The sequence below is a fragment of the Felis catus genome, chromosome C1, assembly GCF_018350175.1.
Source record: "Felis catus isolate Fca126 chromosome C1, F.catus_Fca126_mat1.0, whole genome shotgun sequence".
In the NCBI taxonomy this organism is placed as follows: domain Eukaryota; kingdom Metazoa; phylum Chordata; class Mammalia; order Carnivora; family Felidae; genus Felis; species Felis catus.
In genome coordinates this window covers 81,056,048-81,070,193 of record NC_058375.1, presented here as the reverse complement: position 1 = coordinate 81,070,193, position 14,146 = coordinate 81,056,048, and the positions used below count along the sequence as shown (strand labels likewise).

Here is a 14,146-nt window from a genome sequence, read left to right as displayed (position 1 = left end):
CACTTTCTCTCACTCTCTCTCAAAATAAAGAAATAAACATTTAAAAAATAAAAGATAAGTGCATGATGCCAGGACCCAAGTCATCCGGTGACTCAGAATCTCTGGATGGTGGTGCCTGGGAATCAGCATTTTAATAGCCACCCGAGTGATTCTTGTGTGCCCTAAAGACTAAGAAGCTCTGGATAGAGACCTCTTGCTCAGGGGGAAAAAAAAAAGGTTAGCAAGATGGGGAAAATATGAATTTTCCTTACCCCAATGCCTAATAGCATTTCAAGGCTTGAAGGAATTTCTCCTACTTCCTACTTACAAAAAATCTCTGCCTACTCTGCCTGATTTTGTTTGCTCTGCCCAGTTCAGCATGTACTCTGAGGATGAACATTTGACCACATGTGAAGCAAAAATGTTAATATTCTGAGATATTTCTGAGAGCAAATTTAAAGGCATAAAAAGGAAAAGCCAATTTATTAGACCACGATTAAAAACGCGCACGCAATTAACTATGAAAGTGCTTGTTTCCCAATATCCCGAGGACAACGATTCTTGGCAGATTTTTCAATTTATCTGCATTTCATCAAAGTAGAAGACTATACACATAAACGGCAGTGGCATATCCTGGGGCATTGCAGAGGTCATGAAAGATCTATAATCCACACAAATTGCAAACATTAATAAAGATAATACCCTAGTCAGGAACTGTGGAGCTAATGTGTGTTTGTAAATGTCTCAGAGACTAGATGGAAAGAGGAGGAAGAGAGAGAGAAATGAAAGTAGAAAGTGAAGGGTACCTGGATGGCTCAGTTGGTTAAGCCTCCGACTTTGATTTTGGCTCAGGTCATGATCTCATGGTTCCTGAGTTCGAGTGTCACATTGGGCTCTCTGCTGTCAGTGCAGAGTCCGCTTCTGATCCTCTGTCCCTGTCTCTCTGCCCCTGCCCCTGCTTGCGTGCTCTTGCTCTCCCTCTCAAAAATAAACATTAAAAAATTAAAAAAAAAAAAAAGAAAAAGAAAAAGAAAGAAAGTAGAAAGCAAAGGTGGGGGAGGGGAGGAGAAGAACAGATCAAGGAACTCCGAAGCAACTTACACACCAGAAATCACAGTCATCCTGTGGAAGGAAGCCAGCATAGGTCGGCCTTCTTCAAGGCTGCACTTCCAGACGCCCTCTAGAAAGTATCCATAGATGAGCTCAGTGGCCCCACTCAAGGTGACCACTAGAAAATTAAACAATTAGCAGTATATCAAAGTAGCCAAAAGGAGCCAGAAAAATTCTTGCAAACTCCAGATGTCTAAGTCACTACTCACACAGCAAAATGTCATGAGCACATGAAGCTAATACATGGCAGGCAAGAGACATCATTTGCAAATGGAAATGAGTATTGAGAGAAGAACAAATTTTAGCAAAATGGTACTCGTTAGCCACCATTTGTCAGGCCTTATTAAGTGTCACGCATTAATTCATTTAAATTTAATCCTCTCCGCAACCTTTCCAGAGTACACTCATTTTACTGAGGAGAAAACTAAATATGTGGTAAGGACATTCATCTTGTGACTAGTGGAGCCAGCCGTACAATCTAACTCCAAAGTCCATGCTTTTACCCACAATCCTACAGAGGCTGGATCCCTTCAGTGAGTTACGCTTGAAAATTGCCCTTCTGGTAAGATACACAGGAGGGAGAGGCTCCATCTTTGGGTCTACATTCATTTTGGCTAGATGAGAGATGCCGAGAGATCTAGGGACACTAACCTGGCTTTGGACATAGGCAGCACAGCTGACATTATGGATGAGAGCTGAGACTGGAAATGAAGAACTTCTGGGTCCATCAGACTGTTAACTTACATGTAGTTAGTAGATATTCATTAAATAAATTACTTAATTTTTACTTTGCCAACCTGTATTCCCACTGTTAAACATAATATTGCCTGTCACATAGTAAATGCCCCATAAATTCATGATGAATGAATCAGTAAATACATAAACTGCTAAATGAATGAATAGGTTTATAAAGAACTAAGCATAGCCATACTTATCTGTAGGAAATCCTGGCACACAGACCAAAGCACCAGCCCTACTATCACCAGTTGTATTTGTAGACATTGGCCCCTAAGCTCTACACGAGTATAGTCACTGTCCGAGCTGCTTATGTAACAGACTGTGCCAAAAGCAGTAATAAATGAGGCTTAGGTCATTAGCATTCCCAGGCTATGACACACACCACCAGAGTTTTTGTCCATGGACATTCTTTTTTAGCATTTCCTTGCGCTGCCCTTTTACAGAAGAATCAATCTGGACTTTTAATCATTTGCTCTTTGACCTAAAGCGTATGGATTTACAGCATCCTTTTCAGGGCCATGGGATCTTTATCTTGGATTTTCCCAGTTTAAAAATCAATCTTAACTAATCAGAGCTAATTAGAGATCAACAAAAGCTTCCAATCTCTATCTAGGACCTGTGAAAGTATTTTAAAACCTATACAATTTCTAACTGAGTTGAAGTTCATTTTATGGGCAAGTATAGGAAGGACCCATATTTAGCAAATAGATTCTTTAGTTGTACAACTTTCAATTAACAGATGCCTTAATGACGGAAAGAAACGGAGGAAAAGAAGTTAGACCTCCAAAGTTTGAAACATGTTTTCACCACTATTAGGTGTGACCTTGAACAAATCACTAGGCCACACTAGATCTATTTGCCCCACTGAGACATGAAGTGTTGAGCTCTCTGCTAGTTCTACAAACACCCAAGTGTCATTTATTATAGTGCCTTGTTTATCAACAAGATGGTGAATTATTTAAGGATGTGAAGTAAACTTTCTTCTTCCATCTCTCCCATTGCTTCCAGAACAGTTCAACACAAAAAGCTAATTATTTGGTCAACTGGATTGTAGTAAATCAAGGTCCCGCATGTTTGCCTAGCAAGAATATGAAAACTTTGCCAAATTTATGTAAAGAAAGCACTTCAGTAATCAGAATATACTGCAGTTGGGGGGATTTTTCTTTTTTATTTCTCACACATGTGTCGTGTGTGTGTGTGTGTGTGTGTGTGTTTAAGACAATCCATGCTTCTTTCACTCTTGGTTAAAAATTTTAAGGGTATTCATGATTTCCCCAAGTGAAATTTCCATTGAAAATGGAAAATACTCAATTTCTGTTTGCACTAAATGGTTTAAAATGCATGACAATTAACAAATGAGTCACAAGCAGCCTCTTCCTGTATCTAATGCACTGCAAGCCAGATTCATCAATTACAGCAAGGATACAATATTCACTTTACCAAACATCCAGGTTTCTTAGGCTTCGTGCCTGTTTGTTTGTTTGCCTTCTATTCTCTTTCTACGTGCTCTATTCATAAATTGTCTCCAGCAAATTATAGCAAAGGTGTCTCTCTTCTCTATTGCCACTTTGCAATCTATACTTAACTGCAGGGTAACAGCAATGGAAGCCATAACTAACAGCACCAACTCCAGCCTTCTAAATCTGCAACTACAGCTTGGGAAGAATCTTGTATCGGGGTGTTACATGCTAGATTTGATGTGGATGTTGTAGTCTGAAGCGAAAATTATTTCTACAGCTGGAATATAACATTTGCATAAGTTACAATTAAAAGGGAAAATATAATTACAAATTTTCAACTTAATTTGAATGGTTTGTAAAATGCTCATTTGGCATAGGCAACAGCTTGCAGGCAAACAGAACACAGTCTCAGAGTTGTGTCCTTTTGTCTGAGTAGCAGTGGTGAACTCATTCTGAAGGGTTTGCTTTAACCCCTGAATCCCAACATAACCAGCAGTGAGAACCTAAGGTACAGGGCACTGTTTGCTTTCAAAACAGGATTGCAACATACACAGCAATTCACAAATATTTGCATCTTTTAATTGTTTCTAAAACAGAAGTGGCAAGTGGCATCGAACAGGAATGTTATTTCTCTTGTGGAGTGAATGAGCAGTGGAATTTTAACTAGTTTCATTTCCTTTCAGCTCTCAGATCTGAAATCTGTGGTCACATCTCCTGTACAATGTGTTCTTCATATCACAGTCTCTTTAATGGCTCCTGTTTCTGATTTTCTCCCCTCCTTAATTACATGTCTTTTTCTTGTAGCTACTTCATGCTGAAGGCATGTCATTCTTCCCAGACGCAGACTCGGCTAGGTGTCCGTGCACTGAGTCCGTCTGTTCGTTTGTTTTCAGGGTTTCTTTCTAAGAAGCAAAGGAATCCTTTTATTATCCTCAAACGTGAGAATCAAAATTTTCATAAAATACTTTGTACAGCATGTGCACTTGAAATCCTGCGTCCCCAAAGTCATGATAACCGTGATTATTATGGAACATGCATTGTGTCGCATCAATAGTTTTGAAAAACGAGAGAAAAAGGAGAAAATTATTCCATTCAGTCTTTCTCAGGAAAAAAAAATGCATCCAAAAAGACATATGAACAGGAAAAATTGCTATTATTATGAATTACACAATTAAGTATGCTTTTCTATGTTTTTGATCCTTCTTTTCATAGCAATCTTCCAAATAATGAGACACCAGAACATACTCTTGGAAAAAAAACAAATTATAAAAACCTATCCTTTGTTCTATTTGCCCTGGAAACTGAAAAAGAAATTCTATGGCAAAAGGAAAATATAAAGTAATAACATAACCTTATTTTATCTTTTTCCTGAGAAACCACAAAGGTGCCGGGTTGATTCAGAGTATTGTTAAGTAGCATGATTTTTTTTTTTAATCACAGAAACCCTGTCTATTTACGGGATAACAAATACAGGACAGTGAGAGGGCCACCACACCACCTTCAGGACAATGCGCCGCTACTTGGAATGACTGGCTGAAACTAACAAGCAAATTACCTAAATGATGTTCTGGTGCATCATCATCTTCTGTGCCCCAGACTTGGAATAATTTTATCACTCCAAACTAGGGTACAAAATGAAAAATACATATGCATATATATTTTATTTATGTTGATTACACATATATTTTATTTATATTGAAAAAAATTCTAGGATTTTAATAAATTTTATACTGGGACCTGTAGGCTCCTGGCAATCTAGTCTAATAGCTTTCCCATTTCTTTTCTTCTTGGTGCATAAACCCTAAGTTTATATCCAAAGTCAGAAGCCAGAAGCAGACCATTTACCATAATGCATGGTATTTCCCAAATGGTAGAACATTTACTGCTGGGGGGATAATTTTAGTTGCCACATATCCAAATATTTTCATTGTTACCTATTTTTTAAAAAATATAACATCACATTATACTTTTGATTTCACCAATTTTATTACTTAGAATTGCTCCCTTTTAAATTGATTTAAAGATGGGGTGCCTAGGTGGCTAAGTCGGTTAAGAGCCCGACTTCAGCTCAAATCATAATCTCATGATTCATGAGTTCCAGCCCCACGTCAAGCTCTTTGCTGACAGCTTGGAGCCTGGAGCCTGCTTTGGATTCTGTGTCTCCCTCTCTCTCCCCTGACCTCTCCTGCTGGTGCGTTGTCTCTCTCTCTCTCTCTCTCTCTCTCTCTCTCTCTCTGAGAAATAAATAAACATTTAAAAAAATTAAGTTGATTTAAAGAAAAATGTGGAGAAAAATATCACAGATGGTATGCAGGCATAGCAAAGTCATGAAAGAGTTATAGAAATGACTTATGTTTAAGAAACAGTATTCTAGAAAATCACTTCTCTATCAGGGCTGAGTTCTTAATTAAAAAAAAATTAATGTTTATTTATTTTTGAGAAAGAGAGAGCATGAGCAGGGGAGAGGCAGAGAGACAGGGAGACAGAGAATCTGAAGGAGGATCCAGGCTCTGAGCTGTCAACACAGAGCTCAACATGGGGCTTGAACTCACAAGTCTCAAAATCATGACCTGAACTGCAGTTGGACTCTTAACTGACTGAGCCACCCAGGTGCCCCTGAATTCTTAATTTTTTTTTTAAATTAAAAGGGCATTTCTCAAAAAAATTTTCAAGGAAAATGAACACCTCAAGAAAGAAAAAACTATTTTAATGTTTACTTTTCTCCTGGATTCATGGAAAACACTTCTCAAGAAGAGTAAAACCACTACAGCATAGTGATTTGCCTTGAACACAGAGAGTAGATTGGGAGCAAGCACTCTCAGGAAGATTCAGGAATTTTTCTAGAAGGCACATCACAAGAAGCCAAGAGAGGCAGGGATTAAGAAGTGTGTTGGCCGGGGGCACCTGGGTGGCTCAGTCGGTTGAGCGTCAGACTTCGGCTCAGGTCATGATCTCACAGTTCGTGAGTTCGGCCAGCACTGGGCTCTGTGCTGACAGCTCAGAGCCTGCAGCCTGCTTCCGATTCTGTGTTTTCCTCTCTCTCTGCCCCTCCCCTACACGCGCTGTTTCTCTCTGCCTCTCAAAAATAAAGAAAACTAATAAAAAAAAATTTTTTTAAAAGAGTGTTGGCCAAGTTGCAGACAAGGTACAGGTTATTCCTAGTAGCTCAGCAGGTGACATCAGGGCAGGATTGGGGTGATGCCACCCATGAAGGAGACCCTGGGTGGAGTCCCAGAGGCGGAAGCAAATGAAAGTGCCTGAATTGCCAGCCATCCTTCTCTCCCCATGCTCCATGCCACTCCACATCTTATGCTTTCCCTCCGGCCCTCTCCCTTCTCCTGTCTTTCATCAACTGAAATGACAATGGGGGCATAGAAATCTAGTTTTTCATTATTTACTGTCTTTCTATAAAGTTTTTCATTTTTTCTTCTGAATTTTAAATGTAGATGACTTTAAAGTTTTATATTTCCAGTTCTCCAAAAAGACTAGAGTTAGTCTAAAAATAGTCCTAAGTTGGTTTCCACTTATAAATGGTTCTAGGATATATATTTTGTATGATTCGGTGCTCCTCCCACCCCCAACATTGAAAATAGAGCAATAATTACAGCTGAAGCAAATGGACCCTTTTCCTCCTCTTGGTGGGAAGAGTATACATGTAATATAAGAATAATTAATGGACTGGAAGAAGACAAAGACCTTCAGACGGATGCTTCTGAGAACCACTGTATTTTGGTGTTCTTTGTAGTAATTTGAAGAAGTCATGCCATTTCAAATGGTAATCAAGGGAAATCTAGAGTAATTCACTCTGAAGAGAAAACAGACCATTCTTAAAATGTTTCTTTACACCGTTTTCCATATGAGCTGTACCTCCTAGAGTAAATGTTAGAATGAATGGATGGGATAGAGCTGGTCTTTTCCCATCAAATTCTTCAGAGCACTGCAGTAGTTGGAGGCTGGGGTGAGGAGCTGTAGGGTAAGGAGACACTATTTGACAAGCTCTTGGGACTGCACTATCCCCTCTGACCACTGTAACTCCACTGTTACCTGTCTGATAGATGGGAATCAAAAAAAATGGTCCTTTTTTTTTTTTTAAATAAAAGGGTGCCCCTGTTTTTAAAACTTGGAAAATCATGGGAATAGAAAAATTCATGTTCCCGGATTGACCCTGGAAAAACAGAACCAATTATAAGGATGGTGAATGTTTCTTCAGACTGATCATTTCTTTTTAATTCCTCAAAGGCTCATTAAGTTAGATCCTGCTCCTCTGTGACCTTAGAAATCATTTCCCACTCTCCATACCCCTTACTCTTTGTGGGGTGGAAGGGACACATAGATTAGATTGATGGGGTTATTCTCCCTACTGTTTTATGTAAATTTGCCAAAGAAATAAGATACCTGTTCTGACAAGAGTCAGGCAAGTCTAAATATTTCTTACAGACAGAGTTGACAAAATTCAAAAGTAGTTTGGTTACAAGAGACTCATTAATTTCAAATGGGCATTTGATTCCCAAAGGGAAGACAAACTTCATCAGTTGGAGCATTGTGATGTCACAGAGGAACTTCATTAGTGCACCACTTAGAAGGGAGCCATGAGAGTAAGTAAAATGAAATGTAAATAAATGCCTAATTAGGTGTCCGTGAAAAACTGAAGAGTCTCCAAAGTTGTTAGAGATGACTGTACTTGGAAGGCAGCTTCTTAGACTAAGAATCAGTGCTTTCATAACCTTCACAGAGGAGGCTGGAAGATTCCGCAGAGGTCTCCAGAAGACTGGTTAACTTGGATGAAACCATTGAAGACAATCAGGTATGACATCATTCCCATGGTTGAGGTCGTCTGGAGCAGAAGTTCTAGAACTTCTTAGGGCCATTCTAGTAGAATAGAATACTCAGAAATCACCCCCACTTCTGCTGAGGGTGGGGTGGGAACAGGCACAGGGAGAGGAAACTTTATCACAAGGAATGAGCAAAATGGAACTGATTTTGATAAAGGCATTGTAAGTATTCAGTTAACATTAGAACCATGAAGATACGATCTTGTCTCAACCAATATTATAAAAGTCCACAGACCAAGCAGATCAAGTAGACTTTAAACCATAAATTGAAACCTTCTACTCAACAGGAACACTAGAGAGCTCTTTTCTCTAGCACTCAGGCATTAAAGCTGTTGCTACTTCTCCCGTCTTTCCACCCCATACTTGCCTACAAAATAACGTCCAAATTTCTTAGCATGCATCAAGGCCCTTTAAGATCCACCCCATTCTCCTTTCCCCAGCTTACCTCTCACCATGTCTTAACCTGTTCCCTTATACATCATGCAGTCTGTACTCGGTCTAGTTATACCCTTTTATCCAAAGTCTCTGAATGGCAAAATCATATTCATCTTTCAGAATCCAGTTCAAATTACACTTCCTTCCCTAAAGAGTTCATGATTTCTCCTTTGTGTGTTACAGACACATTTCAAGCGTCTACTTTAGCACTTATCTGATCAAGGGTATCAGGAGGGCAGTTCTCCCTCGGCTTATGGTTAGATACATCTGCACAGATCTAGAAGACAATGGTTTGCATGCAGGAATTGTGCGCATAGGGCACTGAGAGGGCTAACTGAGTAGGTAACAAGCCCCAGGATGACAGGGGAAGGGAGAATTGGAGTACAGTGTGGTGTTGGTCTCCTGTATCTGTCCCTAGCCTACCCCCACAGACATATGCCTGGGTCATATAGACTGGGATTGAGAGTGTGAATTCTAAAGCTCTGTGTCTGGATTCAAATTTCACTTCTGTTACATACTAGTTGCCTTGAATGAGTCAGTTAACCTCTCTAGCTTCAGGGGAGATGGTAATAATAGTGCTTCTGCCTCATGGTTCTGTCATGAGAATTATACAAGTTAATGAATACAAAGCTCCCCAACAGTGCTTGTCACACAGTAAGCATCATATAATAAGCATCACCTATTATACTTAGGAAGAGAGATGACAGTTAAGTAAAAAACTGAAAATCCTATAAGGCCTTAGGGCACCTGCAGCACTAACTTGGAACCACTAAGTTGAAAGAAAACAAAAATAGGTGTTCTTCCCAACTCCACCATTGGCCAGAAGCAGCATGGCGCTTTGAAGTGGTGGCATCTATTGGGACTGGAAATAGAGGGCTCCAATGCTTGACAGGGGCAGCTGTGCTCAGAGGGGTCGATTCTCAGCAGAGACAGAAGCAGTGCCCATCAGGAGCAATGGCCATCACTGTGTGGCCTTTGTCATACTCAGAGGTGATGTTGCAAGACATCCAAGGTGTCGGGTGAGTGCAGAGCAACGTAAGTGATAGAGGAGCCTGGTTCAAGTGAAGCCACCCAGTGGACACGGCAACTGTCAACAAAGACAGGGATGGCAGCATAAGAAGGGTCAGGACTCCGTGGACCCCACGAGGTGAGACATCAGACTTACCCACATGGAAATATTTTCTAGGTCACCCAAAAATACTTAGGAGGAGGGCTTTTGCCAGGGTGCAGAGGTCCTCTAGGGTGCAATGTGATCAATTCCTCAAATTATCATCGGTGTGGCTTTATTTTTACAGAAAGGGAATACTGAGACACCATTAAAAGCACAAGCTTTGGTTTCAGACAGACTTGTGCTTCAACTGAAAGTATTTATTAAGTATCTATTCTATGCCCCAGGCTCTGCTCTGGTCGGTGGAAATACTACAGTGAACAAGGCAAATAGGATTCCTCCTCACATAGAGCTACCTTAGAGAGGGGACACAGACAAATAACAAGAAAACAAATTAATGGGATCTTGCCTGTTTAAGAGCCATGAAGGCAATAAAATAGATGATATGGTGTACAGATTGGGTGGAGAGAGCTGCTTACATATGGCAGCCAAGTAAAGTCTCTCCATCACAGTGAGGGCTAATAGCCAGGAAGAGGCAGCTCAGGGAAGATCTGGGGACAGAGTGTGGGACCCTAAAATAGGGAGACTTGGCATATTAGAGGGACATAAAGAGGGATAGTAAGTCCGAGGGCGTCTGGGTGGCTCAGTCGGTTAAGCATCCAACTTTAGCTCAGGTCATGATCTCACTGCTCCTGAGTTCGAGCCCCACATGGGGCTCGGTTACTGACAGCTCAGAGCCTGGAACCTGTTTCAGATTCTAGGTCTCCCTCTCTCTTCATCTCTCCCTGACTCGTTCTCTCTCTCTCTCTCAAAAAGTAACAAACATTAAAAAATTAAAAAAAAAAAAGATAGTAAGTCCAAAACAAGGGTCAGCAAACTACGGCGTGGGGGCCAAATCCAGCCGGCTACCTGTTTATGTAAATAAAGTTTTATTAGAACACAGCCCACACTCATTTGTTGTCTCCAGCTGCTTTCGTGCTATAATAGCAGAGTTGAGTGCTATAATAGTAGAAATGAATAGTTGCCACAGAGGCTGAATGGCCTGCAAAACCTGTAAGATTTAATATCTGGCCCTTTACACAATGTGTGCCAATCTCTGGACTAAAGCCTAGTGAACAAGCTGGGTGAAAGCCATAGGAACTGAAGTTTAAGGGGTGCCGGGAGGCAGCAAACTGCAGGGTACTACAGACCATGGCAGAGAAGTCAGCTTATATTCCACACATGATGGAAAGCTCCTGAAAGGGTCCAAGCAAGGGAGACACGTGATCTAATTCACATTCTCCACTGTGGGAGCTGCACAGAGAGGGACTGCAGGGGCAAAGTGGCAGCAGGGAAGCCAGTTATGAGGATGCTATCCATGCAGATGGGCACTAGTAGTCAAGATGTATTGGCTCAGGTATAGAACAAGCATGAGAATCCCCACTCGGCTGTATAACCACACACAAGTTACTCCAACGCTTTCAGCCTCAGTTTCTTGTCAGTAAAACCCTCAGACTACTATTGTGTGGGTTAAATTACAAACGCACCTGAGGTATCTGTCAAAAAGTAAGTGTTCAGTGGATGTTAGCCATTATTGTTCTGTTGTTGAGTCATTGTTGTTGACTGGTGAGGCCCATGGAGCACTGGGTCCCAGCATGGGCCTCTCCGTGCTGGGTAGTGTGGCACGCTTCTCTCCCTGACTAGACCTATAAGTACCCTGGAAACCAGGAAGCTTTTATTCATCTTTATATCCCCCAAACTGTGCCTGGCACATGGTAGATGTTTAATAAATATTTATTGATTAAACTATCAAGGCGTTTTTGGTTTTTTTGAAAAAAGGAAAGGTATTATTCATTCTGCCATTTTCACCAGACATGTTTTGTTTCACCAGACATGAGGTGGTATATTTTGATGGCACAGACCATTCTGAAGATACAGAGGTAGTTGTCTCTATGGAGAGCTAGTACCTAGTGCCGCCTCTGGTGCAAAGGGAAACTCAGATACTGCTCCCCATGAACCTCTAACACGACAAAATATGTCAATGACAGTAATTATATATGAAATCTGGACTAAAAAGTCGCCATACCCAAGAAATTCACACATATCAGACACCATCTACGTATCAAAAATCTCAGTCACAAAGTGGACCCAATAAGAGTCAAAAAATATTGTTCTTAGTGTCAGGTTGTTTTCAGACTTTTGCTTCAAAACAGTTGGACACTGTGATGCTTTGTCCAGCCACATCAAAGGGAGTCTCTATATCATTATCTCGTTTCTTTTATTGATTCATTATCCTGCCTAGAAAACTAAAAGGACCGCTCCCCAAATTGAAATTTCAGAATTTTTTGTCAATTTTCTTATTCTCTGACACACCATGACCAAGAAAGACTGGAAATCTACCCTTCACAAGGAGTTAATTTTCTCATCATAAAATGATCCATACTGTCTAAACAACTGTTTCAAATGAAATTAAGTATGATAGACACATTTGCAAATGGCATATGATATCCATAAAGTAGTTGCATACTTTGTGACATTTTTATTTTTCAAAAAAGAGGTTTTAATGCCAGAAGGGTTGTACAATACAGAATTATAAAACCCTGGAAGGGCCAACTCAAATGACATGTTACTAGGTGTATATCATCTGTGTATTCACAGTGCTATATGTATCCTTCCTGTGCATTTATCACTATATCAAAAACATTAATTAGAATTTTTTTAAAATCAAAGTAAGACTGAGAAAAATGTCTCAGTAGTAGTCACCAAATCTAGCAGTCCTATGCAAACTTAGTAATTTAGCCAACAAACTCCAAAAGTACAGGAAACTTAAAAGAAGAAAAAGATTTAAAACAACACAATATTAAAGATGAGAATCCCCTACAATAGTGAAGGAAAAGGTGGAAATCCTTGAAACATCAGTGAGCAGCCATGAGGAGGTAGTTGTGTGTGTGTGTGTGTGTGTGTGTGTTTAACAGGAAGCCTGGCATCTCACAAATAACGTATGTTGCATATTATGTGGCAGTTGCTATAGTAACAACCTTTATTTTCTGAAACAGTACACAGATGTGTACAACATACTAACTTGCTGGTTATAAATTATGGCTTTTCCCATAGTTCAATAACTTAAGATTTCTACGTTTTTGAAATCTCAGAAGTTCTGTTGTTATTCAATTTCTTTTATGAGATAATTTTCCTTGTACTTTCAAAATGAGAGCATTCCGAGGCAGGCTGAGAGAAAGAAGGGATGAGAAAATGGGGATATCAGAGAGTAACAACAGACTGAGGACTGTTTCCTACGGAGTCTGGATGGAACCCACTGACTGAAATGAGAACATTATTTTAATGAATTAGGCATCATGTACAATAGTGATGAGAAAGAAGTTGCTAGCAAAATGATGTTACAAATAAAGTTATGAATTGATTTTTTATTACAAGGTGCCATATTTACAGTTTTAAAATAAACGGAGATTATTTCTTAGAAATGTCACAAACATTAATATAATTTTATAAGCTACAACAGTGTGGGGGAGTGAATTAGCCTGGTTACCTGACTTCAAATGAAGTTTTTTTGAATCTTCATTCAAGGCCTGAGTCTGGGAAAAAATGTATATTCCTATTTTCATAAGAGATTAGCATCCCTTTGTCAGGTTACAAAACAGAAGACAGATTTTTACTGGGTGGGATATTTTTCTTTTCATATTTTAACCTTAATCAACAAATATTTATCACGTGCTTTGTACATGCAGGGAGCTAATTATCTGTGCCTAGATGTGCATAGATACGTGTAGAAACACAAATTATAGAAAAATTGAGTTCTGTAGATGGTTCTTTTCTGATTCTAAATATTTACATATGTTTTCCATGTGCTGGATCTGAACATTTTCTTTAATAGACAGTTCACACTGTAGAGTTTTAAACCTTGTCAAAAAGAGCGATCTCTGCAGGATTTGTCAGGCTAAAGTTTATTACCTGGGAAATACATTTGAAAATAAAGTTATATAGTTAACATTTATAGTTAAAAGCCAACTTTCTACAATTTTAGATAGGTAAGTAGGTAGGTAGGTAGGTAGGTAGATAGATAAATAGACAGATATAGATAGAAGGAAGGGTGCAAGGATCCTCATATAGAAAGTAAAAAAAGACCCCTGATTGAGAAAGTCCAGACCTTACAATGCTACTAAATTTACCTAACAAACACCAAACACTCAGAAATGCTATTTCAAGTGACAATACAGTCACATTCAAATGAAAAATTGTCTTATAGCTGCAATGGCACAGGATGAGAAACACTGAACACAGTGCAGATAAGAACAAATCATTTTGAAAAGCTTGCACCAGTAAGTGGCTGTTAAAATTTTTGCTAATGCATTCCACACACACACACACACACACACACACACACACACACACACTCCTTTCCGTATCATTCTGAGATATATTAAAAACAGGACCATGACTAATCCATTCAAGTCCTTACGTTATCAGAGAGAAAAGAGAGACAGAGG

General features: G+C 39.6%; 1 protein-coding gene across 5 annotated transcripts in view; it reads right to left on the bottom strand.

The window, feature by feature from the left end:
* Nucleotides 1–14,146, bottom strand: part of RWDD3 (RWD domain containing 3) — a 148,507-nt gene that overhangs the window by 54,024 nt on the left and 80,337 nt on the right. For 2 of the 5 annotated variants that reach the window (XR_006584565.1, XR_002744610.2), the window contains 2 exons: nucleotides 4,843–4,909; nucleotides 3,845–4,189 (listed from right to left, as the gene is read on the bottom strand). The exons of 1 other annotated variant lie outside the window; for it this stretch is intronic. The gene's annotated coding sequence lies outside the window, so the exon portion shown is untranslated. Of the gene's footprint in view, nucleotides 1–3,844; nucleotides 4,190–4,842; nucleotides 4,910–14,146 lie in introns of those variants that run through there. 2 more of the 5 variants (XR_002744608.2, XR_002744609.2) reach the window with 1 other exon arrangement.